The sequence below is a fragment of the Cryptomeria japonica genome, chromosome 8 (genome assembly GCF_030272615.1).
Source record: "Cryptomeria japonica chromosome 8, Sugi_1.0, whole genome shotgun sequence".
Taxonomy (NCBI): Eukaryota; Viridiplantae; Streptophyta; class Pinopsida; order Cupressales; family Cupressaceae; genus Cryptomeria; species Cryptomeria japonica.
This window is the reverse complement of record NC_081412.1, coordinates 152,313,826-152,339,215: the sequence shown is the minus strand read 5'-3', so window position 1 is coordinate 152,339,215 and position 25,390 is coordinate 152,313,826.

Below are 25,390 nucleotides of genomic sequence, written 5' to 3'. Positions count from 1 at the left end.
AAGATTGCACTCTTATTTAATCAAGATTGGTTTTATAAGGACAAGTGAAAACACCAATATGTACATGAAGAAAGATGAGGACAATGGAATACTGATCTCAGCCATATTTGTTGATGACATTATATTTTGTGGTAATGACTCCTTATGCAAGAACTTTGGAAATGAAATGTGCAAAGAATTTGAGATGTCACTAATTGGTGAGATAAAGTATTTTATAGGTTTATAGATATTGCAAATGAAAGATGAGATTTTCATTACTCAATCCAAGTACATAAAGGAAATCTTGAAGAAATTTGGAATGGAGGATTCTAAACCAGTAAGTACTCCTATGACTACTAACTGTAAATTATCAAAGAATGATGAATTTGCATTTGCTGATGAGACACTTTACCGATCTATGATTGGAAAATTGCAATATGTTGTGCATAGTAGACCAGATATAGTACATGTAGTAGGTATTGTAGCAAGATTCTTTGCAGATCCCAAGGAAACCCATATGATAGCAATCGAGAATTTTTAGATACCTGAGAGGCACTGAAGATTATGGCTTAGTATATGAAAAGAGGAATAATTTTGATTTAAAAGTTTATACTGATGCTGATTAGGCAGGCAACATAGATGATAGGAAAAACACAAGTGGTGGAGCTTTCTTTTTGGGAGAAAGACTAGTAAGTTGGCTTAGCAAGAAACAAGGATGTATTTCTCAGTCTACAATAGAAGCTGAATATGTTGCTACAACATTGAATTGTACCAATATAACATGGATCAAACAACTATTGGAAGGTATAAATGAGAAAGTTACCGAGCCGGTAACTATATTCTCTGATAATACTAGTGCCATTAACATTTCAAAGAATCCAGTAATGCACTCTAAGACAAAGTATATATCTATAAAGTATCACTATCTTAGAGAAGAAGTTCAAGAGAAGAAAGTTGTGCTAGAATATATTAGTTCAAAGGAGCAATTAGTAGACATCTTCACAAAGCCACTGCCAAGGGACACCTTTGAGTATCTCAGAAGCAAGTTAGGGTTCCTATCCCTATCTTCTACTCACTGACCGAGTTCGGTGAAAGCATCAATTCAATGAATCTATAGAATATTATGTGTGGATTGATGTTGATTTATGCACTTTAGGAGGTCACCTAAAGTTGTGCAGGAAAAAGTGAATAGAGACAAGTTGATCTAACCAAGACTGAGATGTTACACAACAAGGCAAATCACTTCACAGAGGAAGAAATCATGATTTAGTTCTTTTACTTTTTGGCATTATTGTCAAAGGGGGAGAAGACTAAATGGTTGAAAGACTAAATGGTTGACTACATGGTAAAGCCCTGAATGATGGAAATAATAGAAGACTAATGATAGGGGGAGATTACTATAACATAGAAAAGACTAAATGCAAGTAAATGCAAGTCAATAGCTTAGAAGCCTAATGAAAAATGGAGAAGACTTTAGAAGACAATAGATCAAGGATAATAGGAGAAGTCTAACATCAATCTGAATCTGAATCAATTTGAATATCTTGTTGGTATTACCATTTAATTGTTGGTTTTTCCATCAATGCCAAAGGGGGAGATTGTTGGCATTACAGTAAGAAAGATTGTTGATATTGAATAAGGATATTGAGAAGGTTGTTGAAGATTATTGATATAATTGAAGAAGGTTAATAACTATCTTTATAACATTATTTTGTCATTGATGTCAAGAAATTGATTATCTGATTCAGTATGATGTTGCCATATCTTGAGAAGATTGATTAGAAAAGAATTAATATGTTGGTAAAAGACATAGAAAGAATGTGACGAATAAAGGGAGGAATAAGTTATTCAATGGGCAACTATTACCGAGTTAGACAATGATGAGATCATGATGTTTAGATTGTTTTAATATCCTACATATATTGTTGATTGTAAGGTTAATACTATAGTATGCAACCGAGCAAAGAACCTAGTCGGTAAACCCTAAGGTTATCGATATCGTTTAATGAAGGCGAAATGTCTACCAAGTAAATTTTAGTATTTACCGAGTTGCAACCGAGTTATGACAGTGCGCATTGGATGGATAAAAGCATTATTTAATGAAGGACAATGATTAGTTGGAGATATATAAATGATTGGTATGCCGTGCATGAAGTTTGTTAAGGATCTATGGCAAAGGAAAATCGGTAGGAAGATCTACAGTGCAGATTGAACCGCAATAACCTTGTGAAAGTTCCAAGATAGGAATGCAAGTCTCGAGGTAAGGTAAAACATTTTCAGATCAGAAGGATACATTGAACCTGGTCAAGTTTGAAGATCTGATGACTAATATTGATCATGGGAAATGTGATCAAGGAGATTTAGCGGTTAGCAATTGTTTATAAATAAGGAATTGTTGATAAACAATGTATGCAGGCAAGTGTATGCACAGGGATGCTACATAGTGATTACCGAGCATAGAAGCTTGAAGACCTGTTTGAATAATAGAGTAGAGAGCCTAGCAGAGGGACAAGATAAGTCCTATGACTAGATTGTTTTGAGCAAATAAGAATCTGCTTTGGCATTTTAGATGTGAAGTTGCAGATAGATTTTTATTACTGTTATTTTGTAAGTGACAGAAAATGTCTTAACCGAGTGAACTTAACAGTCTTATATGTAAACCCTCTAGCAAGGTAACATTCTAAATGAGTGTTTGAAATCCTTTAACAAGGTCACTTCTAAAAAAATGAAGATCCTAACAGATCTGAGGGAAATCCCTTAACTGGGTCACATCTAGTAATGTGTTTGTAATCTTTAACAGGATTTTCTTTTAACCGAGCATACTCTAGAAGAGTATATTTCTTAGTGGGTCTGAAATCCCATAGTGGTTTTTCCCTATTTGGGTTTCCACGTTAAATCTGGTGTTATGAGTGTTATTATGATTATGTTTTCATAAGTTTGCATGTTTAGCAGTTTTTGGTTAAGTTGCTGAAGTATAAGTTATCGAGGTTGAATCTGTTGATTTTATGGAAGTTTAAGTTTGTATGATTCACCCCCCCTCTCATCTTGTTAGCTATTGGCATCTGTACTTTACATTAAGTATCAGAATTAACTAATTCTCTATCTCCAAAAATGGAGAGTGGGTGATCAAAAATCTCCATCTCAAACCTTTCCCTAAGAAGACTCTCCTCACTCTTTCCAATCCTCTTGGAAAGGGTGAGAGATTTTCATAGGTTGGTCTTCCTAACATCTTACAAGCTCTCTAAACAAGGGAACCCAAAAAGGTAAAGGAAAAATGGGGAAGAGGAAATATCACTCGATTGGAAGGTTGTCTAACCTAGGTGAGATCCTCAAAAGGTGAAATTCGGCCATCTTGAAAATGTCAACTTTTGAGGTGACTTGACAGTCACCAGCGAGTGGACACATGGCTAAAATTGGCCTTTACCCATAGGTATAACATATGGACCTTTAAAAATGTCCCTAACCTGACCTTAGGAGTTAGTTTAACCCTCTATAAACTCACCCAAAGTTTACCTACAGGTCAACCTTGAGTTGGCCTTTCTAATGGCTCTCTATCCAAGACTTTCTTGGGACCATACTAAGATATTTTGGAAAATTGCATTGGTTAAACAAATTACCTCCAAGGTACATGTCACTGCCAGCTCACATCACAATACATGTCAAGTGACACCACACAATTACACAATACTTAAATACACATGGCAATGTCTCTTTTTTTGGAATTAATAAATTTAACAAATTCAATTTAAACATACTTTCAAGCATAAACATTTACAAATAAAACACATTACACATGAGGTGTTGTCTCTCCAAATAGACAACCCTTGGCTTCACAAACGCACATAGGTTTAGCTTGATTCTCCGAATAGTTTCCATGGTCACATGGATTAGTTTTCCTGCACATCTCACTTTGCACATTAGTAATCCCAATAATCACATATAATATTAACATATGAAAAGAGTACATTTCAGATATTTACATACAATTTCAATTATACTAGCCAAGTTTCCAATTATACAATGAAATACACATAAAATATTCTACTCAATGGCATCATCATAATCATCATGAAATTGAATCATTTATAAAGCATGCATCGATAATTTCTAGCGTCAAAATAAAGTACTACAAATCAGAGATGAATGACATACACTGTATCAATGTTATCCAATCACTTGATCATATAGAATCTATGTCCATAATACATCAAAATAAAGTATCAATAATAGGTCCAAAACATGAGAAATAACTGCAATGCTATGACGGCTCAGGGTAGGGCCTCACACCCTTCCCCTCTAGGCATTAAATTCCTCCTAGAGTTCATCAAAAAGATGGGGGTAATGAGACCTCATCCATGTTGCATCCTCCCATGATGTCATAACCTCATCATAACAATCCCACTAGACCCTCAGTCTCAAAGAGCCAACATCTAGTGAGCCAAAATGCAAATGGGCTCCGAAGCTAGCTGCCTGTTTGAATCCACCTGGAAGGCATCCCAATCTAGAATATGAGACTCATCATAAATATATTTCCTTAGAACTGATTCATGAAACACATTGTGGATGTGTGACAAGTTAGGTGGAAAAGCTAGATAATATGCAATTGGTCCTATCCTCTCAAGGATCTCAAATGGCCCAACAAAGTGAGGTACGAGCTTAGAACCCTTTCTATAATAGATTGTACTCTTATGCAGCTGCACTCTAAAGAAGACTCTATCCCCAACCATGAAGCTACGATCTATCCTCTTCGCATTTGCATACTTCTTTTGTCTATCATGTGCCTCTCTAAGGCATTGTCCAATCAAATCCACTTTCTGCTCCATATCACGAACTATCTAAGGACCAATAGCTACTATATCCTCAATGCGGTCCCAACTCAAAGGTGTCCTACATGGTCTGTCATACAAATCCTAAAAAGGTGGCATCCCCAAAGAAGTGTGATGCCCATTATTATAGGCAAACTCTACCAAAGGAAGGTACTCTTCCCATCTGGTCTGATGATCCATGACATACATACAGAGCATGTATTCTAACACCTAGTTTACCCTCTCTATCTGTCCATCCATTTTCGGATGATAGGTTGTGCTAAAGTTGAGTCTGGTACCCATCGCTTCCTGTAATGCCTTCCAAAAGGAAGAAGTGAAGAGGGAATCTCTGACTAAAATAATCTTGCATGGAGTGCCATGAAGTCTGAAAATATTTCGCAAGAATACCTGTGCCACTACTAGTGCTGTGAAGGTGGTCTGAACTGGTGAAAAGTAGGCCGCTTTGGTCAACTTGTCAACTGTGACCATGATGGCACCATGATGACGTGATGACATAGGAAGACCAATGATGAAATCCATCGATATAGTATCCCTCTTCCACTCTGGTATCGCATGAGACTAGAGCAACCCACTTGGATGGTAGTGCTCCACCTTGACTCTCTGACACTCAAGGCATCGAGCTACTAGTACAACTACGTTTTATTTCCCCTTGATGTAGTGAACATCAAAATCATACTCACATAAAAACTCCATCCATTCTCTCTGACGAGGATTAATATTAGGATGAGTAAATATGTACTACAAGCTTTGATGATCTGAATGAAGCTCAAAATGGTGACCCAAAAGAAAGTGTCTCCACCTCACAAGTGTGTGCACCAATGCTGCAAGCTCAAGGTCATGAGTAGGGTAGTTAAGCTTGTGAGTATTAAGTTTTCTAGACTCATATGCTATAGCTCGACCCTCCTGCATAAGGACTACTCCTAAACATTTAAAGAAGCATATGTACATACCATGAAGTAAGCACCTTTTTGAGTTCCTGAAAGGCCCTCTCACACTTTTCTATCCACTCAAATTTCTTTCCCTTTTGTTGAAGAGATGTAATAGGATGTGCAACCCTAGAGAACCCCTCAACGAAGCATCTGTAGTACCCTGCTAGACCCATGAAACTCCCGACTTCTGTCACATTAGTTGGCCCTGGCCAATCCATAATAGCTCTAATCTTTGATGGGTCAACTGAGATCCCATCACTGAATATAACATGTCCTAGATATTTGACCTATGATCTAAAGAATGCACACTTCGACAAATTGCCATAAAACTGATTGTCTCTCAAGCACTGCAATACCTGCCTCAAGTGCTCCTCGTGCTCCTTCTCATTCTGAGAATATATCAATATGTCATCAAGGAACACAATCACAAATCAGTTAAGGAAACTAAGGAATACCCCATTCATGAGACTCATGAATATAGCTGGAGCATTCGTAAGACCAAATGGAACCACGGTGAACTCATAGTGGCCATTGTGTGTGAAAAAGTGAAACAAGTCTGATAGCTACAAGACACAACACTTCAATTAAGTCATTACATGTATAGTTAGATAGATATAAGCATGAATATGAAAACCATAACAAATCAACTAATTGTCTTCTAAAAGATGCGACTATAAGATTGCTCCCAGATTAGTATAAGCAATACCAGTGACTAGACTACACCAAGATGAAGGATTTAATCTATATGAGTATGAGATTAAGATAAATGGATGTGAGATGGATGAAAGATTCAAGCAATATGGATTCAAGCAATCATGAAAATATGCATAAAGAAATTAAACTAAGATGGAATAATCTCACAAAGCAAGCACAATATATTCAATGACTCCAGAGTGAAAAGTGTGTAATAACAAATCTCCAGGGTATTTTGAATGAGAGCTGAAGGCTGAATTTATAGAGAATTACAAGAGATATCAAGAAAAAACACAATTTAGGATTAATTAAAATAATTGAGAAATTAGATTCAGTTAACCTTGAGATAGATTCCAATTATAGTTTAATTTAAATGCATTCAGATAAGAAGTTCAAGTTGCATTAGAAATAAGATTTAATTAATTCCATGCATTTGTGATAAAAATAGGTAATTCTTTAATTTATTCAAGAAAAAGAGTCTTTTAAATGCAACTGAACTTCTTTTTCTCAAAAGCTTTGAGTTCCAATTTTAGAGAATGATTAAATTCCTTTTACTAGCTTTTCTGATTTCAAGTTATCTCAATTTAGAAGAATATCTCAAGTTTGATTTCTCTCAATTTAATTCTTTTATTTTATTTTCAATTTAACTCTTGCTTTGCAATTAATTCCTCTTTTGTAATAAATTAATTCCTTTTTCATGATTAATGGAAAATTTATTAATTAATTAAATATGCTAGGATATTTAATAAATTAAACAGGATACTTGATCAAACTAATTTACTTGGAGTGATTTAATTAACTAAATAAATATTTAATTAATATAGAATAATTGATTTGCCATGTGACATTTGATGATTAAAGAATTAATTAATGTGCTCAAAGTTGATTTAATTGCCTTTGGTTAGGACCTTGGTGATGTTGTCAAGATTAGGGGCCCATGGTTTAGATGACCATTTTTAGGGTATTACATTTTCCCCTCTTTGAATTAATGTGCGAGCAACGCGTTGGTTCAAAGAATAGTTGATATCTAGGAGATATCGGTTCTGAACTTGATTGATCACGAACCAGATGAAAAGTGAGGTGTTTAGTTTGATTTGAAGCGATGAAGCTAAACATAGTTGATTAAAGCGATATCGATCCCGAACTTGATTGAACTAGGAATGATACAGAGAAAAGATATTGAACTTGAGCTTGATTGATCAAGAAGCGGATCTTACTGATCTAGAACTTGATTGAACTAGACACAGCGAGAAAAGATAAAATCGGTCTTGAACTTGATGGATCAAGACACGATGATTGAAGATAAACTATTTAGCTTGTTTTGAAGCGATGAAACAGAACACCTGCTTAGATTGAGCATGTGATCAAAGATGCTCTTTAAACTTTTGATCGAGTTTAAACAAATAATCATCTTGATGAAAAGCAATGGAACTGATTAACGCTAAGAGATTGATTCAGATGAAGACAAATATTAGTTTGATTTGAAGCAATGAAACTGATATGCCCCTAGCAATTGATTTGATTCAGATGACCGAGAGATCTCAACTTGATATGAAGCGATGAAGCTGAGATGCCCCTTAGCGATAAGAATTTGTTTGATTTTCATTAGTTGAAAAAGATTTTGCTCGACTTTTGATGAAGATTTGAGATTTTTCTCAACTTTGAGGATGTGAGGTCATGAGGTCATCAGTATGCCCCCTCAGAAGCGAAATCGAAAGATAGCGAGGGTTCATGATGATTAGGCAATTTTTTAGCGATGATAATTATTTAAGCACAAAAATTGAGTTAGAAGAATATTTGAAAATTTGGCTTGATGAGAAATTGAGCGCAAAGTTGATTTGTAGAATAAAATTGAGATTCAATGTTGATTCATGAGAAATTGAGCGCAAATTGAAGAAAGATTGAGGTTTTTAAGGAAAAGCGCTAAGTGGTCCAAATTTTGGAAATTGACTAGTAGAATGATCTTGAATTTTGATTTTGATCTCGAAAATGGAATCAGGATGGGGAAATTAGCTAAGGGTACAATTTTCATGTCCATCGGAGCAAGTTGAAAAATTAGGGCTTTGGTTATATATGGGGTAAAAGTGTCATTTTCAATTCATTTTAACCCTCCAAGTTTGAAAATTCAAAAAGCCTTCTGTGAAGAAAAATGGTGGTTCCCACATAAGTGCATCGATTCGAGTGCCAAAGATGACATAATCAACCTTAGAACTATGAGCCAATGGTAAGTGATCGATTTTAAGCCTGTTATTCATTTCAATTTTGAATTTTTTTGTTGAGTTTTTCAATTTTTTGGCATGTTGAAGTCGGGCTTTCTCATTTTGTCGTGCGAGGCAAGATCCCATCTCGTACAACAAACTGATTAAGTTTATTTTATCATTTAAAGTTACTAGTTTTGTCGTCCTGCATACACCCTTCTATCGTACGAATACCTTCAAAAGAGCCCATTTTGTCATTCTAGGGCTAGTCCTGTGTCGTATCAGACTATTTTATCATACAAAGCCTATTCCTGACTCGTACGAGTTACCATCTCTATGATATTTTTTTGTTTGAAAAACAATAAGCATTTTTGAAGGTACAAACTTGAAATTTGATTTTGCAGTTGATGTAGTTGGATTTGCATGATGTTTTACTTCTCTTATAGGCTAATTTGAATTGTTTCATGATGCGTCGTTGTTTGATTTTTGCAGGTTTGATTGCCTCATGTGTTATTCAGATGTGTGTATCCACTGACTATGACATTAGTTCGTCAGTTATCTAATGTTGATCGGGCTCATATAGATTTGTGTGGATTGACTAATCTTCTTGAGTTGCCTGATATCCGGGTGAATCATGATATGCTCATTGCATTAGTTGAGAGGTTTCATTCAGTGCATAACACATTTCATTTGCCAGTTGGGGAGATGAAAATCACTCCCGATGATGTATACAGTATTCTCTGTATTCCTTTTATTGGGGGTAAGGTAGATTATGATGCAACACAACGCCCTGGGCTACTAGCTATGAGAGGTATTTCACGATGCAAACATTTTGACTCGTTCTATTAGTTGGGACGTGATGATGACCAGGTACAGTGAGAACTTTCCACTGGCTTGCGTCTTGGCAGGTTTCATCGGCTGCTTTCTTATGCCGGATAGGACACAACAGGGGTTTTTATGTGGATGGGGCAGGATGTTGGAGAGACTTGTGGAGCACCCCCAGAGGTTAGGATGGGGTTCTTATATATTGGCACACATGTATCATGAGATGCATGAGATTGTATATAGGGAGGGGAAGAGTATGGCTACAAGAGTTTTGATTTTACAGATATGGGCTTGGGAGAACCTCCCAATATGCAGACCGATCTTGGATGACACTAGAGATCCACAACAACCTATTGTTTACCGCTATTATGGATATATTACGTAGCCCCATCTGGACAAGACCGATTATTGGAGATGACAGCTGGATGACCTAATAGTCGTGATATGGAGACCGTATAGGGCTTTGGAGCCTTGGGATGATTGGAGAGCTATTCGTAGAGACCTATTTATGATGTGGCCTCTCATAGGCAGATCACAGATAGTGGTCGAGCGGTTTGTTGTTACTCAAGTGATGAGGCAGTATGGTAGACCTTAGTGGATCTTGTAGGAGTTTATTGCATATGCACATTATGCAAATGAGAAGAGGTAAGGATGGGTGCCAAAGCTATCATATGCCTTAGGCATGCAGGTGTTGACTGGATTACAGTGGCTAAGATGGGATTATCTAGATGATATTGCAGATGCAAGGGTATTGCCTTAGTATAGGGATTGGTTTCAATAGCACCCTTTCCCAAGATTTATTGATCCAGGAGAGTAGGCACCTTGTATAGAGTAGATTGAGGATGATGCCCCTGCATAGGGATAGGGATAGAGGTAGGTATTGAGAGCCGAGGCTCTGAGGTGGATAGGTGGCGATCCTGGCACTAGCAGCAGCAGGGTGCCAGTTGGTGGTAGGCAGCAACAAAGAGGAGAGGGTGGATCCCTAGGGACTGTTGGGGTGAGAATTAGTAGAGCGAGGGTGCCAGAGGGTGGAGGATAGGATGAGAGAGTAGCTCCTAGATAGGTCAGATGGAGGAGAGAGGAGTAGGGTGGAGCCAGAGGTGGAGGTGGAGGAGGAGATGGAGGCAAAGAGCCTGGGAGGGATCAAGGGGCTGATTCAGTGTGGTCGATGAGAGCATGCCTAGCGGGTTTATAGTCACACCTGACAGTGGCACAAAATCAATTGGCGGAGCGAGACTGATAGCTAGTAGAGATGAAGGTAGAGCGATATGGTTTGTGGTAGGAGGTTATTCATCAGATGAGTTGGGCAACCTATTATGTTGTGACTTACAGTGTAGTAGTTCTAGTAGCACAACAGGTTGTACCGTATTCTTAGTATATGGCTCAATCGAAGGGAGCTCAGACACCTAGGCAGGATCTGGGTCAGCAGGCTCCACCTCCTCCACCACCTGACAATGAGGGAGAGGTAGAGAGCTAGATTTTTTTGTGTAGCTCTTATATTTTTTTGTAGACACACCCATTTTTTGTATCCCTTATGATTCTTGCTCTGATGGGAGATTGTATATGTCAGTTGAAATTATTTTGTACCCTAAGACTTGATCATTATATATACGAGATCTTGTTTTGACTTCATTGTACTTTTGTTGATCGATTTATGAGATGTCTTTCTATATGCTTTATTCTATATATATGCATATATGTTCAGTATGGATGTAATGCTAATGAATATGGATGTTTGTTTTTGTTTCTTTTCATATGCAAATAAATGATGAAAATGAGTATCTAGTAATGCAAATTTTTTATTTTTTCTATGCAATAAGATAAGTGTAAATGAGTGATAATGCAATGTATGCAGCTAAACATCTGAATACACAAGTACTCGATCAGAGAAATGATGAAAAAAAGATCACTTAGCTAAGAAATGATGATGCTTCCAACTCTCATTCACAAGATAAAGAGATCATTACCATGCCGAAATCACTCTAAATTCACAAAATATAGAATGAAATGCAACCTAAACCTAGTCATTGGATTTGAAATGCTTAAGTTCATCACTGAGAGTTAACAAACATAACAGGCAGATTAGAGTTCCTTTCTTTTCATGTGCAATATTAATTATCTTGTTCGCAATGATCCCTTTTTCATTCATATCCTTGGACAAATTTCGCAGGGACCCGAATTGCATCATAAATAAATTCCCTCAAAATAGACAAAGAAATGATGTGAACCTCCCTGTAGCATAGAAATAAGTGGAGTCAAGGTATGTGTGGCAATGTCACCTTGATGTGAAGGCTCTTATCATAGACACTCAACTTATTAGATATTTCTAGATCATCAGAATCATTCCTACAAGCAGAAAACAAAGAAAATATTATGCCCCCAATCCTTGCTCCTCTTAGTCAAGATAGACTTCCTCGAGTTACTTAGAGGGATAATAATTGAAAACCAATATAAAAGACAACACACAAAGAAAATTTCATGCATAGCTCAAACTGTTTAGTGTTTGTTTTCAGTAATGTTGTTTTGCTTGTATACTTAGTGATAAAACTCTTCAGTAGTCAGGAGACAGGTGACTGACTCGAAGTAGATGACCGGGTATCACTTACATAAAGTTGACTTGGTTGATACTGCTTAGGACATGTAATGTGCTCTTTTGATTAACCTAAGACTAGGACATTGATCAGTTTCCAGCCATGAGGGTTCCAACGAACCAAAGTGTCACAAAAGCGACTAAAATATATGTTCAAGTGATAGCAAAGATGCATGAATTCAGTACAGGAGATAAGACTAACCCAGACCAAATCCAAGAACCAAACTAATCTATGTCATCATTTTGATTTGTTCAGTGATAGGAATGTCTAGTTTCAAAGAGTAAGTACCCCATATAAGACTGATCTATCTGGTTTCGAGTGTACCCTTCCCTATATAAGACATGTTGATATTTGATAGAGTTTGATAGATTGATTAACAAGACATACGATAAGTTTGATTGCAGACTTTGAGAGTTTGTTAGTGGTTGATTTGGTTTGAGGGATAGTTTATGCTTTCTTGCTTTGGATTTTTAATTTTTTTATTTATTTTGTGGGTTTTTTATTTTTAGGATTTTTTCCAAGACATTTTATGATTTTTAGAAGTTTATTCAGGACCTTTTATGACTTTTTTTAGGATTTTCTCAGCTATGCCCCCAGTATACAAACCTATATGACATGACGATCTGCAGAATGCATGTGGAGACAATGCTTTTTTTGACATGACCTATATTAATGCAATATGCATGATGAAGATGCATTTCCTATTCGAACAAGGATAAACGTGTTTGTTTACCACTTTGTAATACACCAATTGAATTGGAGGTACAAAACATTACATAGATAAGTGGTCAATCGATCCTTAAAGTCCCTTGGAACATCCAAATTAACACACTTAGTGACTAGGATTTACAAATGGAGATGTAGAAAACTTTCCCATTGGTTCTTGAAACTTTGATCTTCTTTTGCCCATGTGAGTGCAAATGAGTTAATAGATTTTGGGTTAACAAGTCTCAAATAGTGAAATCACTACCCAACCATAAGTAAAGCATCATCATAGGGTAATGTTGACAATGAACGACCTTATGACCTCAAGGACTTCATGTCTAAATATCTAAGAAAGTAGACAACCCTTGTTTGTCTTGAATGCAAACAAATGATAAACTTGGACAATTGCCTTGTTTTATTGATGTTTCTATATGCAAATGTAGAAATTGTATGAATGAGATGCATTTGAAAAAGAAACTATATGTGATGTAGTGCTTTTAAGAAAATCGTATGCAATGCAAAAAGAAAAACCGAAACTAACCCAACCCTTAGATATGATATCATTGAAGGTGCATGTTGTTCATAGGGTCAAGGAATTTTGTGTAGGTAGTTCATTGGTCCAACATAAAGATGTCTTTCCAAGAAGGACTCAACTAAGTGTACCTGGCCAACATCTCCAATGTTGATTTCCTTAGTTTTTGGATTTTGCAATGAAACTAGGGTAAATTTCTATGTAAAGGATTGGATAAGGGGTATGGAAGGATGAAAAGGAGGTGTTGGATAATGGATCAGATATTGAAATTTTGGTGCATGAGCGAATGGAAACGTTTGCAGTATCACCATTGGCACACATCATGAGGGATGGTGGATTGATGGAGGAAAAGTGGATCCCAAATTTTGAGATTTGGATGGAGGAACAATTAGGGACTTTGGGACATAAGGTTCCAAAATAGATGAAGGAGGTGATGGAGAAATATATTTGGAAGGTTTGGATGGAGGAACAACAATCTTGGTTGTTGATTTGGATTTTTCTTTAGACTGTTGTGCTTCAAGGAGACACTTAGGGATCCACATGGTTTTTGACTTTTCATGCTTTTGTATTTTCTTAGAATGCATTGCTTCTACAAGTGCCTTAGGAACTGATATAGCTTTTGATTTTTCTTTCTTTTTCTCAGTGGGCCTTTGTGTCCTTCTAGATGGATGGAAGGTATGTGAATATGTACACCTTTGTTGATCCTGCACAAGGGATGGAGGAATATAGGGTCCTAAAATGGATGGAAGAGGTGAAGGGGAAGGCATGTACCTAGATTTTGGTTTAGCAGGGATACCAACATTTTGAGGAATGTCACTGAGACCATGACCCTTAATATTGTCTTTAACATGGATGAGTTCTTGCTTGTGAAGGTCTACACCTTTACATTTATAAATATTTTGACTTATAGGATCATGAGAGGGCTTTTTAGGCATGATGGATCCTTGAGGTGAATGTGGAGGATTATGACAAGGAGATAAAGGTATACTTTGATCTTTCTATGGAAGAGGACCATTGGATAGAGTATTTGACTCTTCATTTTGAATACGATCGTTTGAAAAGATAGAAGAGGCATCATGATCTTTCTTAAGAAGTATGCTTTGCTCTTGAGATGGAAGGGGATCATCTTGGAAGAAATGGAAAGGTATAATGGGATCCTCATGGGATTCTAGGGAGGTAAGATCTTTTTCAACCATTGGATAGGATGGCCCTTGAGATAGCCTTGGAGGATGAACATGAAAAATTTCATCATAAGGTTCATTATTTGATGTATATGATATGGACTATTGTTGAGAAGTCTTAGAAGATAGCGGCATCATGGAAGAGATGTAGGCTACATGTGAGCCATTGCTAGACAGAGGTTCATAATTTTGACCATGCTTGGAAATAGTTCCTTCTTTTTCTTTAGGTGAGTCATTAGGATCTTCAATTTCAATGACACCCTCATCAAGGAGGTCTTGAATTTTATGTTTTAATTTCAGGCAATGTGAAGTCTTATGTTTGTTATGTCTATGGTATGCATAGTATTTACTCAAGATTTCACGTCTCCATGTGGTCTTTTTAGGTAATATGATAAGATTGTTCTTAAGAATCTCTTCCAAAGCAGACTCAATAGATTGCCCCAAAGGTGTAAATTGTCTATCTTTTTGTCTTGGTGAAGATACCTTGTAATCTTGTATGAGATTTGGATTTGGATTTCCAATTACTTTATGATCCAACTTATGTAATTGTTTTAGCATTTCTTGAAGTCTAGTGTTCTTGATATCATGAAATTTTATCTCAAGAGGGGTCATTGAATCCTTTTGTTGAGCTTGAATGTCATATATTTCCCTATTGAGATCTTGAATTTGTTGTAGACTATTTTAAGCAAGTTTAGTGCTTGTTGTAGACTATTTTAAGCAAGTTTGACTATTCTGGACTAACAAAAATTAGAGATCCATATGACAGGTTTTGCAGGACTAGACGACAGTATGCTAGCTTCAAGACAATGACAATAGTGTTTTGTACGAGTTGCTTCCTAGTACCATATGACAGATGGGTATGTCTGGAATGATAGACTATTTAGTGCAAAAGTTTATCATACAACACAGGATGTAAGGTAAAATGACAATTCTCAGAACCGGACGATAAACAATCAGGACTCGTACGACACAAGATGAAAGCTCAAACAACAGACTGTTAGGACTGATGGAATTTTGTACGACACAAAATATGAACCAGGATGATAAATAAGAAGCCTTGTATGACTCTTTTCTGGACAGAGGCAAAATTTTGGGTTTTTAATGACTGAGTATGACTAGATTTGAGATGAACTGAGTTTTTGATCACTGACTGATGATGAGTAGTTTAGGGGTGGACTAAGTTTTTGACAGCTAAGGTATACTAGTTTGTGACATGGACAAAGTTTTGACTAGGATAGACTAGTTTTGGCCAGAGTTTCAGCTAGGATAGACTATTTTTGACATGGACAAAGTTTTTGACTTAGGATAGACTAGTTTTGACACAGACAGAGTTTTTGATCACTGATTTTTTTCTTGTTTTCTCTAGTTTTTGTATTCCAGTTTTAGTTTTGAGGGATGAAAACATAGAAAAAATGTAATATGAATAATAACTCCAATCACAACATGCAAACCCTATGAAATTTGGTGAGAGAAGAAAAACTTTTCTTTTAGACTCAAGTACACACCTAATAGCTAATCATAATACGCCTACTAAGTCTCACACAATGGATTCTCAACACCGTATTAGCCGACTCCAAATGCTAATGGGGGCATGAAATGACAAGTACCTTGGGAGAGTTACTATCTCTCTTGCACAAAGATTATCCCCCCTTTCGGAGGTGAACCAGGTAGCTTCTAATTTTAATTGGAACTAGTAAGGGATCCATTCAGCGCGTCGAGGTATAAACTCAATTAAGAGGTTTCCCATCCTTGAAAACCAAGGTTTAATATACCCAATGGTATAGAGGAGAGCTATTCCCGAGCACTGTCGTTGACTTGATTTTCATCAAATCACATTTATTTTATAGTGGGTTGGAGTACTTGGCATTTAGCTGTTCCCACTTGGGTTGTTCCCCTCTCACCAGCCGTAATGGTTATAGAGTTATTAGCTCCTCAGGAGGGCAGGCCCACAAAAGATATACAAATCTCAAACTTAAAGAAAACACCTCAAGGGTTTGGATTTCTGATTCTATAAAGATAAGAGCATAGTCTCCTACCTCTCATAATTTTCTTAAAACACAAAACATAGATTTGTTCTTTAACCAGATAGTAAGTTAGGTGCCTAAAAATGAATTTAATGAATACACAATGTTTGCTTGAATCTCCCCAGGCAACCTGCAAAGACAACGAATCCATAGTCATATTGTCTTTGTGTGAAAAGCATATTCTTCGACAAGCATTCTGCAAAAAATTGATTAGGCTATGAAAATTCTTCAGATAAATAGATAACCAGCTAGGGTCAGTGTTAGTGTAATCAAAATTGATCAGAAAACCTGAAGAATGAATTTTTCTTTTTGACCAAAAAAAATACAGAATCATATGACAAATCTCATTGACTCATACGATAATTCATACAGGATCGTATGATAATGGTAGTTTGTCATTCTGGCATATAGGAAATGTCATACAATAATACGCAAAAACTGTATGGAAAAAAAAATCTGAAAAAAATAAAAATAAATAAATAGTTAGTCTTGGAGGCCGAAAAAAAAGTAGTCTTCTACCCCACGGTGGGCGCCAGAGATGTGTGTGTGAAAAAGTGAAATAAGTCTGATAGCTGCAAGACACAACACTTCAATTAAGTCATTACATGTATGGTTAGACAGATATAAGCATAAATATGAAAACCATAACAAATCGACTAATTGCCTTCCAAAAGATGTGAGTATAAGATTCCTCTTAGATTAGTATAAGAAATACCAGTGACAAGACTACACTAAGATGAAGGATTTAATCTATATGAGTATGAGATTAAGCTAAATAGATGCAAGATGGATGAAAGATTCAAGCAATCATGAAAATATGCAAAAAAAATTAAACTAAGATGCAATAATCTCAAAAAGCAAGCACAATATATTCAATGATTCCAGAGTGAAAAGTGTGTAATAACAAATCTCCAGGGTGTTTTGAATGAGAGCTGAAGGCTGAATTCATAGAGGATTACAAGAGAGATCAAGGAAAAGCACAATTTAGGATTAATTGAAATAATTGAGAAATCAGATTCAATTAACCTTGAGATAGATTCCAATTATAGTTTAGTTGAAATGCATTCAAATAATATGTTCAAGTTGCATTAGAAATAAGATTTAATTAATTCCATGCATTTGTGATAAAAATAAGTAATTCTTTTATTTATTCAAGAAAAGAGTCTTTTAAATGCAACTGAACTTCTTTTTCTCCAAAGCTTTGAGTTCCAATTTTAGAGAATGATTAAATTCCTTTAATTGCTTTTCTGATTTCAAGTTATCTCAATTTAGAAGAATATCTCAAGTTTGATTTCTCTCAATTCAATTCTTTTATTTTATTTTCAATTTAACTCTTGCTTTGCAATTAATTCCTCTTTTGTAATAATTTTTTTTTTTTTTATGATTAAAGGAAAATTTATTAATTAATTAAATATGCTAGGATATTTAATAAATTAAATAGGATAATTGATCAAAATGATTTACTTGGAGCTATTTAATTAATTAAATAAATATTTAATTAATATAAAATAATTGATTTTCCATGTGACGTGATGATTAAAGAATAAATTAATGTGCTCAAAGTTGATTTAATTGCCTTTGGTTAGGACCTTGGTGATTTTGTTAAGATTAGGGGCCCATGGTTTAGATGACCATTTTTAGGGTATTACAGCCATACCTAGTACAAAAAGAAGTCTTGTAGATATTGCTCTCTACTATCTTCAACTGATGGTACCCTGACTTCAGATCTATCTTAGAAAATACTTTGGCACCCTGAAGCTGATCAAATAAGTTGTCGATCCTGGGCAAAGGGTATCGGTTCTTGATGGTCACTTTGTTCAAATGTCTGTAATCCATACATAATCGAAGGGAGTTGTCCTTCTTCTTTACGAAGATGACTGGTGCGCCCCAAGGGGAGATGCTAGGATGAATGTGACCTTTCTCTAAGAGTTCCTCAAGTTACATCTTGAGCTCATTAAGCTCATTAGTGGTCATCCTATATGGTGCTCTCAAAACTGGCTCAGCTCTTGGTACAAGATCTATGTGAAAATCAATCTCTCTACTAGGTGGCATACCAGGTAGCTCGGAGGGAAACACGTCTGTAAATTCCTTAAGGATAGGATGATCGTCTAGGGAAGGTTCCTTCTCATCCTCTTCTTCTCTATCACTAATGGTGATGGCAAATAATTGGCATCCCTTTTGCATGCTCCGCTTAAGTTGCATAGTGGAAATCATAGGAAGTGATACGGGTCTCTGAATCCTTGAAATTACTATGGAAGTACCATGATCATCCACACACTCGATCTTTTTCTAGTGACAATCCATCTTGGCTCTATGGCCGTATAGCCAATCCATGCCAAGAACAATGCCATAAGATCCTAGTGGTGTGACTTGAAGGTCTACTAAGGTGGTTTTACTCTTGATCTGAAGCTGACAATCCCTAACCACTAATTCAACGGACACTCTAGCTCCTGAAGCCAACTCCACTTCCCAACTAACTCCTTGCCTAGTTGCCACTAGCCCACAATGCTCCACAACCAATGGAGATATAAAAGAATATGTAGCTCCTAAATCAAACAAGATAGAAACATTGCTACCTCTGATCATACCTGCAGCCTCTATGACTGTGGCCTGATGTTCTTCTTGGTGGTTGTCAACCGCTACAAAGACTCTGTGGGACTTACCCATGTCCCCAACTGTAGGTTCTGAACCTGCCATCCACTGACTGCCTACCATCTGACCCTGTGGACACTCTCTTGCCATGTGTCCCATGGCTCCACAAGTGAAACAAGTACCACGTGTCTGAAATTGAACACCCTATGGCCTAGAGTATGCCTGTCCTCCTATCCTGCTCAATCCATTGTAACCACCCCTAGAGGACTACTGAGTCCGTGTTAGAGGTGTGTATGGAACCTATGGTCATTGATCAAACCTAGGACCCTGTGTCTGCCACTGCTTGGGCTTAAAGCCTTGCTGACCTTGTGGAGGCCTTTGCCTTTGATTTTGTTGTGGCTATTGTGGAGGAGGGGGTTTGAAGGACCTCGATGAATAGCTGTGATTACCCTTCCAATGGGGTTTCTGGAACCCAAAAGACTGAGGTATAGGGTTTCAGTTCTGCTACCAGTCTCGCATGTCTTGAGGTCTACCCTAAATCTCTTTTGATAACAAGGCCTTCTCTAGAGCAACCCGAAGGCTTCCTAGAGCTGCCATCCTAACTGGTCCTGCTATACCAACATTCAATCCCCTAATAAACCAGTTGATGAGTAGCTTATCGTCCTTCAAGTAATCAACATAGGGTATTATCTCGAAGAAATTTCTCTCATACTGCAACACTGAAAGAACCTTTTATTGATGGTCGTGAACCTCATCAATTCTGCACTGCCTAAAGTGCTCTAATAGGTATCTGTCTCTGAATCTCTCCGTAAATATGTCCCAAATGATGGTGTCCATAACTATGTCATTCTTATACTCCTCTTGCCTCCACCATGTGGAAGTTGTCCCTCTGAAAAGGTGAATAGCAATCCGTGCCTTCAAATTTCTCTCATAGGGACACAATCCAAAGCACCATTCTAGACTCAATAGCCAAGCTTCAGCCTCTACCCCAACGGTAGATCCTGCCAATGATGGTGGCTGAAGATGTAAAATTTCTCTGATTTGATCCTCGGGATCACGGGGTGCTCTCTCTAAAATTATTGGTGCCACAACTAGAGGTGCCTCAAGTAGATGGACTGAATCAGGCTCATGCTTAGCCTAAGCCTCTATATGGTTAGGAGGTGGAGTCTTACTCCGCTCCCTAGCTACAGATCTATGACTCAAAAATATGGTGCTTTGCTTGATGATCTACTGTTGGGAGTCTATCCTGAACTATTCCTATCAAGTTCTTAAGTGCAACCAAAATGTCTTAGTTAGGGTCAATCGGTTGTTCAGGAGGACCTGCCTGATTCCCTTCTGGAACTGACTCTTCCCGCACAATGTCTTCGCATGTCATGCGAGCATGGGACCCCTACCACGCCTACGAGCTTGTCGTGTAATCGATGACATCTTTAATGATCAATTAAATAAAATAAAGTAAATAAATAAATAATAATTTTAAAAGAAAATAATATTTAAAGCAAAACATAATGGAGAAAGGTTCCTAGTGTTGGAAACCTTGCTCTAATACCAAAATGTCATGCCCAAACTTTTGAGCAAAAATGCAACAATAATTTTTTATTAAAACAACAGAAAAATACTAGATGTTATTTGGTAAATGATGCGATAAATAAGTTTGTCTATACTAAGGGTTGACTCATGCGTTTAAAGAGTGGGATCCTAAAGTTGATTTAATTAACTACACAAATATAACGTTTATATTTTTAATACTGAAATAATTTTACCTAAGTAGTCATCACAACTTTATTTATTACTTAATTAATTTACCCCAAATAATTCTTCAATTTTCTAATCAAGAGATAATATTCATTCCTAATAGTATTTAATTGCATTTGAATTAATTAAAATATTGTTAACACATATCCCATAGTATTCAAAGATAATTAATTGAGCGATAGTAAATAATATTTTTAAATCTGTCTATTAAAATTGATTAATTCAAATATATTAATTTCCTAGTCATTAACTTCACATTATTGTCGAAATAATTCCCCTAAAACATTCAATATTAAATATTTAATAATCAACATCAAATTACCCTCTTAACATAAAACTAATCATTTTACTATATAAATTTCCATTAGTAAAATCCTAAGTTAAAAACCCATACATGAGTATAATATAGCCTATTTAAATAATTATTTACACCTCCAATAAAAATCCCTAAAAGGTCAACTAACCTAAAATAATATCTTAAATCAAATGGGGTTTTCCCATTTCAAATTTAAAAGAATCTCCCCCCCCCCTTTTATAATTTTATTTCTTTTATTATTATCTCTTTTTTTTTTTTAATCTTTCAACCCTAACTAGGGTCTATTCAAAATCCTTACGACTCCCTTCTTTTACTTTTTCTTTTTGTTATTCATTTTACCCTAACCCGAAATTGGGTTAAGGTTTTATTTTAGCTACCCAAATTTTTGTGTGTGTGTGTGCAGGTGAAGCAAGGCGGAGACATGTCGAAAGGAGGCACGAAGGTCATGGCCTTAGCAATGGAAGGGCGATTGCGGTGCTGCCCATTGTGGGGGCTGCGGTGCCGCCCACTGTGGATACCCATAGTCACGACCGAGCCTCCACCGTGGTTATGCATGGTGGCGTCCAGGGTTTCATAGCAAGGTTAAAATTTTTTTGAGCATTTAAAAAAAAAAAAACATAAATAAATAATTACATTTATATATGTATATATGTATATTTATATATATATATACACACACACCCATATATATATATACATACATATACACACACACACACACACACAAATATATACACATATATAGTTATATATATGACTGTGAATATAAAATCTTATTCTGCAATAAACTAGAATAGAAATAGCAAAATCTTTTTCATTTAGGATAAATGTATATTTTTTTATTTTTTTGTTATTAATGCAACATACTTTTCAATTTATTTTTCTAATACAACAGATTAGTTAGATGTAAAATAATAGATATTTAAAATGTATAACATATATATATATATATATATATATATATATATATATATATATATATATATATATATATATATATATATATATATATATATATATATATATATATATATATATATATATATATATATATATATATATATATATATACTTAAATCTGCACTTTTATTTTCTTTTACACTAGGTTAGAGCAGGCATGCCAAAATAAACAAAATGGTTTTCTGTTATCTTTTCTATTTAGATAAGGTATTCCTCTAAACTGTGCAATTTCAAATTAACTAAAAGTAGAGTTTTATAAGAATGCAATGATGAACTTTTATTTTTTAGAATAAAAAGTTTAATAGAAATAATTTATTTTATAGCTACAACTAATTTATTCAAATTTCTATTTGGTCAATAAAGCAGCAAGATGCAAATACTAAAGGGATTAAAACTAACACTTAAAAAGTATTTTCAACCCTTTCTTTTTAAAACTATAGGCAACAATAACATTTTTTTTTTTTATAACTGCACTTCTAACACTTATTTTGCAAAAATGATAAAATTAACAAAATGTAATCAACTTAAATAATTATCTAAGTTTTTCCCATTTCCAACGTACATATCTTTTACTAACTAGTAAAACAGAAAGCAAATTTTCATTTCAACTTTATTCAAGCAATAAACAGATTTAAAGGAACAACTCAAATGCTTTTCTTTTCTTTTATTTATTTGAAATGAACTACACAAGTAAATATACATTTGTTTTCTTCATTATTTCCTTTACACAAAATAGGAAGGTTACAAACTCAAGCCTTTGTATTTCTACCGAATGAGGGCTTGTCAAAAATACATTTCTTTAATTTGAGAACTCAGTTTATTAAAAAAGGAACTCTGCAAGAAGACTTCACTCCATTCATTATTCCCAAGCAAACCTGCAATAACATTTGTAGGTTGTGACCATGGAGGCTCACCTCCCATCCTAGGCTTACATGAAGCCACCCCCGAGCTAGTAGAACCAAAGCTAAACGTGATACAAACATGCAAACACAACACAAGAAAGACTCACAACATTTGAACTCCCAATCCAAGGTTAAACGAAGTCAACAAGTGACTATTTCTTTGAGGGGTGAAGGTGGACCAAGTACCTAGGGGAGAATCTACAATATGGAGAACACAATGCCTTTGCAAGGCTACCAAAATACCACAAGCCATATACTTGTCCCAAAATACCCTTATGTCCCCCATGGCATACAAGCCCAAAATCTCCCCTTATGTCCCCCATGGCATAAACAATATAAAAATAAAATGCAGCAAGGGTCCCATAACCCTTCTGTATCTCTCTCTTCCAAGAAGAGAGTCTCTACACTCTTAGGCTATCAAGCAACCCTTCACCCCCAAGGCTACTCTACCCTCCCAAGGGTGAGTATGGCCTTAAAACACCCAAAAATAGAAATCATTCAATAAATAAGGAAAAACACAAAGAAGGACTCAAGATGAACTTCCCAAAAACTACAAATAAAACAGCATCAAAAGCACATACAATCATTTTCACATTGACAATAAAATCATTTACAAGGATATAATTCTACCAACCTTAAATCTGCAAAAAGGAAATGAGGAGAAGTTGAAGAAGAGCTGCCTTATCTACTAATCACTAATCTCTTTCCTCCTCCATACTTAGAAGATCCAACTCCAAAAACCAAAAAAAACTTGAACAAAAATTCTATGTCTCCAAAAATGGATAGTGGGTGATCAAAATTCTCCCTCTCAAACCTTTCCCTAAGAAGACTCTCCTCACTCTTTCCAATCCTCTTGGAAAGGGTGAGAGATTTTCATAGGTTGGTCTTCCTAACATCTTACAAGCTCTCTAAACAAGGGAACCCAAAAAGGTAAAAGAAAAATGGGGAAGACTAAATATCACTCAATTGGAAGTTTGTCTAACCTAGGTGAGATCCTCAAAAGTTGAAATTCGTCCATCTTGAGAATCTCAAATTTTGAGGTGACTTGACAGTCACCAAGGAGTGGACACATGGATAAAATTTGCCTTTACTCATAGGTATAATATATGGACCTTTAAAAATGCCCCTAACCTGACCTTAGGAGTTAGTTTAACCCTCTAGAAACTCACCCAAAGTTTACCTATGGGTCAACCTTGAGTTGACCTTTCTAATGGCTCTCTATCCAAGACTTTCTTGGGACCATACTAGGATATTTAAAAAAAATGCATTGGTTAAACAAATTCCTTCCAAGTGACGTGTCACTGCCAACTCACATCACAACACATGTGTCAAGTGACACCATACAATTACACAATACTTAAATACACATGGCAATGTCCCTTTTTTTGGAATTAATAAATTTAACAAATTCAATTTAAACACACATTCAAGCATAAACATTTACAAATAAAACACATTACACATGAGGTGTTGTCTCTCCAAATAGACAACCCTTGGCTTCACAAACGCACATAGGTTTATTTTGATTCTCTGAATAGTTTCCATGGTCACATGGATTAGTTTTCCTATACATCTCACTTTGCACATTAGTAATCCCAATAATCACATATAATATTGGCATATGAAAAGAGTACAATTCAGACATTTGCATACAATTTCAATTATAATAGTCAAGTTCCCAATTATACAATAAAATCCACATAAAATAATCTACTCAATGGCATCATCATAATCATCATGAAATTTAATCATTTATAAAGCATGAATCCATAATTTCTAGCATCAAAATAATGTACTGCAAATCAGAGATAAATGACATACACCGTATCAATGTTTTCCAATCACTAGATCATATAGAATCTATGTCCATAATGCATCAAAATAAAGTATCAATAATAGGTCCAAAACATGAGAAATAACTGCAATGCTATGACGGCTTGGGGTAGGGCCTCACATTGTTTGAGAGCAAATCATATGCAACCAAGAATAGTGGAGTTAGGACACAATGAGACATAAATCATGAAGGTATAATCTCTTTTATTTACTTTTATTTCATGTTGTTTCATTGGTTGAAGATAAATATTTCTTGTAGCTTTCTTTTATATTATATGATGGATTAACAAGTTTTAGGTCAATTCTCTGGAGTTCAACTTTATCCTCAACATTTTTGGTGCCCAACTCTCGTACAACTTCTAATATCCCATCTTTTTCTTTCTTAACACATTTGTAACCTGTTTCACGCCTGTGTGTGTTGGAATCCAATAACACTGAGAGGGGGGGGGGTGAATTAGTGTTATACCAAAATGATCAATTTTAGCCTTATTAAAACATGCATACACTAATTGGTATACGGGTACATACGGAATTGAAAGAAGTAAAGCA